The following is a 6848-nucleotide window of genomic DNA, read 5'->3' as shown; positions in this document are numbered from 1 at the left end:
CTCTTACTCCGACTCACACACTCATACCCCCTTACTCAAAAATAGACTCACACCTCTACACACACAAAAATACACACTCACAAACAGGTACATACAATATCACATATGTACCCCCTTTCCGTCACTCAAACATTTATACTCACTCACACTCAAAAAGAGATTCAAACACCTACCCACACACAAATACCCACTCACAAGCATATACACCTACAAACACAAATGCCCACATGCACAGATGACAACACACACTCATGCACACCCATACAAACCCATGAACACCAACACTCACACACCCACCCTCACACCAAACGCATTCACATGCTTTCACACTCACACACACAAACACACACACACCCTTGAATTCATACTCTGACCCATAAGCCAACCCACTAAGACCCATCAGTCACACACACCCACACATAACTCACACACATTGAAATACGTACTGAAACACAGAAGCCAACTCCCACGAATAAAACTCTCACGCAGACTGTCACTGACACACACTCACCGACACATGCTATCAAACGTACACACACAAACACAGACACACTCTCTCACATTCCCTCAAACTCAGATACAAACACCCACACTTACACACTCACACACGCAGAAATATGCACTCACAAGTATACACACATACAATCACACATAGGTACCCACTCTCACTCTCACTCACACAGTCATACGCACTTACTTAAAAATTGACTCACACCTATACACACACAAAAAGGCACACTCACAAGCATATACACGTAAAAACACAAGCACACATGCCAACACACAGTCACACATTACACACGTACAGAAATACACACTCACATATATACGCACATACAATCACACATTATGCACACCTGTCACTCACTCACACCTTCGTACTCACTCGCACTCAAAAGTAGACTCACACACCTACACACACACAGAAATACACACTCACAAATATACACACATACAATCACACAATTTACCCACTCTAACTCTGACTCACACAGTCATACTCACTCACTCAAAGATAGACTCACACCTATACACACACAAGAATATACACTCCCAGGCATATACACATGAAAACACAAACACACATGCACCGATGCCAACAGTCACACACACTTTACACACTTATAAACACAGAAGTCACACACTCACCTCACAAACATATGTACATGCCATATCACATATGTACCCCCTTTCAGTCACTCACACATTTATACTCACTCACACTCAAAAATAATCTCAAACACCTACACACACAAATACGCACTCACAAGCCTATGCACATACAAACATAATCACACACATACACAGATTCCAACACACCTGCACACACCCATACACACACTCAAAAGCACACACACATTCACCCTCACACACATATGAACCTACACGTACACACAAATGCACGAGTACAAACACAAACACAACACACAGACACATAACGCAAAACACAGTATTGTACACATCACACACCAGCACACACAAAAACCCTTACACAAAAACAGTCATATACATACACCCTTGGACACAAGCACTCACACACCAACATACACACTTACACAGTAAGTCACAAACACACACTCAAAAATAGGCTCACACACCTACACACACACAGAAATACACACTCAACACTATACGCACATACAATCACACATATGTACCTACTCTCGCTCTCACTCACATATTCATACGTACTCAAAAATGGACTCGCACCTATACACACACAAAATTACACACTCACAAGCATATACACATGAAAACACAAACACACATACACAGATGCCAACACACAGTCACACACACCCTTACACACTTATAACCACACAAGTCACACACTCACCCTCACACACACTTACACACATATGAACATACACATGCAGACATTCACACTCTCTCACACACACACTCACCCACAAACTCACCCACAATATTGAATCGATACTCAAACCCGAGGCAACACACTGACACACATCACAAACGCACACCCGTTCCCATCTCACACACACACACGTACACACCCATACACACACACACTGACTCATTCACAAACACTCACTGCCATACACACTCAGATATGTACACGTACACACACCCAAACGTCCACAATCACAAACATAGATGCACACGCTCATTCATGCACATATTTACAAATTCACACTCAAATGTAATCAGACACGTACAAACACAGAAACACACACAGATATAAACAAACACTAACACACATGTGAACACACACAGGAGACAACACACACACCCCTACCCTCACATTCACACACTCACAGAAAAACACAATCACACTTAAAAAACACACGTGCATACGCAGACATGTGAATACACCCAAGCCAACACAGTAACATACAAATGCACTCATTCACTGACTCTCATACTCACCCACATATCTCCCACTGCATGCACTCACACACATACACACACACACGCACACACTCACACCAACGCACACAAGAACCAACCTCACACAATCATTCACACTCCCGCACCCAAGCACCAACGCACACTCAATCCCAAACTCACTGACACACTCACTTGCAAACGCCTGCACATTCTCACACACCTCCCCACACCAAAACACAATGTCACACACTAACTCATTCACACTAACTCTCGCACCCATGAACAAAGAAATTCATGTTCAAATACACATGTACACACAGATGCAGTCACACATTCACTCACATACACCCACCAACACCCCAAAACTCACACTCACACTCACCCACACATGACTCCCTTGCAATCACATGCACACCTACAGAGAAAAAAATTCCAGACGCTCGCACACTCACATTTACACTCCCGCACAGTCACTTACACACACATTCAAAACTCACACGCTCATACACCTACACGTTTACACATTTACTCTGTCTCGCACTCACACACAAACACCCTCCAAAGCATTTGAATCCATACTCAGACACACATGCCAACCCACTAAGACACATCACACAAATACACACACTCACCCCTCACATACACATTCAAACACACACAGACACACAAGCCAACTCACAAAAACAAAATTCTCACATTGACTCTGTCACTCACACTCACACACTCAACACCACATGCAATCACACACACACAGAAACACAAACACACACGGGAATACGCTCTCTCGCATTCACTGAAACACACATTTATACACCCTCTTACACACCCACACACACAGAAATACAGACTCACAAACATGTGCCCATACAATCACACATATGCACCCCGTCATTCACTCACACATTCATACTCACTCACACTCAAAAACAGACTCACACACCCACACCCACACACAGAAATACATACTCACAAATATACGCACATACAGTCACACCTATGTCCCCACTCTTACTCCGACTCACACACTCATACCCCCTTACTCAAAAATAGACTCACACCTCTACACACACAAAAATACACACTCACAAACAGGTACATACAATATCACATATGTACCCCCTTTCCGTCACTCAAACATTTATACTCACTCACACTCAAAAAGAGATTCAAACACCTACCCACACACAAATACCCACTCACAAGCATATACACCTACAAACACAAATGCCCACATGCACAGATGACAACACACACTCATGCACACCCATACAAACCCATGAACACCAACACTCACACACCCACCCTCACACCAAACGCATTCACATGCTTTCACACTCACACACACAAACACACACACACCCTTGAATTCATACTCTGACCCATAAGCCAACCCACTAAGACCCATCAGTCACACACACCCACACATAACTCACACACATTGAAATACGTACTGAAACACAGAAGCCAACTCCCACGAATAAAACTCTCACGCAGACTGTCACTGACACACACTCACCGACACATGCTATCAAACGTACACACACAAACACAGACACACTCTCTCACATTCCCTCAAACTCAGATACAAACACCCACACTTACACACTCACACACGCAGAAATATGCACTCACAAGTATACACACATACAATCACACATAGGTACCCACTCTCACTCTCACTCACACAGTCATACGCACTTACTTAAAAATTGACTCACACCTATACACACACAAAAAGGCACACTCACAAGCATATACACGTCAAAACACAAGCACACATGCCAACACACAGTCACACATTACACACGTACAGAAATACACACTCACATATATACGCACATACAATCACACATTATGCACACCTGTCACTCACTCACACCTTCGTACTCACTCGCACTCAAAAGTAGACTCACACACCTACACACACACAGAAATACACACTCACAAATATACACACATACAATCACACAATTTACCCACTCTAACTCTGACTCACACAGTCATACTCACTCACTCAAAGATAGACTCACACCTATACACACACAAGAATATACACTCCCAGGCATATACACATGAAAACACAAACACACATGCACCGATGCCAACAGTCACACACACTTTACACACTTATAAACACAGAAGTCACACACTCACCTCACAAACATATGTACATGCCATATCACATATGTACCCCCTTTCAGTCACTCACACATTTATACTCACTCACACTCAAAAATAATCTCAAACACCTACACACACAAATACGCACTCACAAGCCTATGCACATACAAACATAATCACACACATACACAGATGCCAACACACCTGCACACACCCATACACACACTCAAAAGCACACACACATTCACCCTCACACACATATGAACCTACACGTACACACAAATGCACGAGTACAAACACAAACACAACACACAGACACATAACGCAAAACACAGTATTGTACACATCACACACCAGCACACACAAAAACCCTTACACAAAAACATTCATATACATACACCCTTGGACACAAGCACTCACACACCAACATACACACTTACACAGTAAGTCACAAACACTCACACTCAAAAATAGGCTCACACACCTACACACACACAGAAATACACACTCAACACTATACGCACATACAATCACACATATGTACCTACTCTCGCTCTCACTCACATATTCATACGTACTCAAAAATGGACTCGCACCTATACACACACAAAATTACACACTCACAAGCATATACACATGAAAACACAAACACACATACACAGATGCCAACACACAGTCACACACACCCTTACACACTTATAACCACACAAGTCACACACTCACCCTCACACACACTTACACACATATGAACATACACATGCAGACATTCACACTCTCTCACACACACACTCACCCACAAACTCACCCACAATATTGAATCGATACTCAAACCCGAGGCAACACACTGACACACATCACAAACGCACACCCGTTCCCATCTCACACACACACACGTACACACCCATACACACACACACTGACTCATTCACAAACACTCACTGCCATACACACTCAGATATGTACACGTACACACACCCAAACGTCCACAATCACAAACATAGATGCACACGCTCATTCATGCACATATTTACAAATTCACACTCAAATGTAATCAGACACGTACAAACACAGAAACACACACAGATATAAACAAACACTAACACACATGTGAACACACACAGGAGACAACACACACACCCCTACCCTCACATTCACACACTCACAGAAAAACACAATCACACTTAAAAAACACACGTGCATACGCAGACATGTGAATACACCCAAGCCAACACAGTAACATACAAATGCACTCATTCACTGACTCTCATACTCACCCACATATCTCCCACTGCATGCACTCACACACATACACACACACACGCACACACTCACACCAACGCACACAAGAACCAACCTCACACAATCATTCACACTCCCGCACCCAAGCACCAACGCACACTCAATCCCAAACTCACTGACACACTCACTTGCAAACGCCTGCACATTCTCACACACCTCCCCACACCAAAACACAATGTCACACACTAACTCATTCACACTAACTCTCGCACCCATGAACAAAGAAATTCATGTTCAAATACACATGTACACACAGATGCAGTCACACATTCACTCACATACACCCACCAACACCCCAAAACTCACACTCACACTCACCCACACATGACTCCCTTGCAATCACATGCACACCTACAGAGAAAAAAATTCCAGACGCTCGCACACTCACATTTACACTCCCGCACAGTCACTTACACACACATTCAAAACTCACACGCTCATACACCTACACGTTTACACATTTACTCTGTCTCGCACTCACACACAAACACCCTCCAAAGCATTTGAATCCATACTCAGACACACATGCCAACCCACTAAGACACATCACACAAATACACACACTCACCCCTCACATACACATTCAAACACACACAGACACACAAGCCAACTCACAAAAACAAAATTCTCACATTGACTCTGTCACTCACACTCACACACTCAACACCACATGCAATCACACACACACAGAAACACAAACACACACGGGAATACGCTCTCTCGCATTCACTGAAACACACATTTATACACCCTCTTACACACCCACACACACAGAAATACAGACTCACAAACATGTGCCCATACAATCACACATATGCACCCCGTCATTCACTCACACATTCATACTCACTCACACTCAAAAACAGACTCACACACCCACACCCACACACAGAAATACATACTCACAAATATACGCACATACAGTCACACCTATGTCCCCACTCTTACTCCGACTCACACACTCATACCCCCTTACTCAAAAATAGACTCACACCTCTACACACACAAAAATACACACTCACAAACAGGTACATACAATATCACATATGTACCCCCTTTCCGTCACTCAAACATTTATA

The sequence above is a fragment of the Castor canadensis genome, chromosome 1 (genome assembly GCF_047511655.1).
Source record: "Castor canadensis chromosome 1, mCasCan1.hap1v2, whole genome shotgun sequence".
NCBI classification, from domain to species: domain Eukaryota; kingdom Metazoa; phylum Chordata; class Mammalia; order Rodentia; family Castoridae; genus Castor; species Castor canadensis.
The sequence above is the reverse complement of the archived record's forward strand: the minus strand, read 5'-3'. Positions refer to the sequence as shown.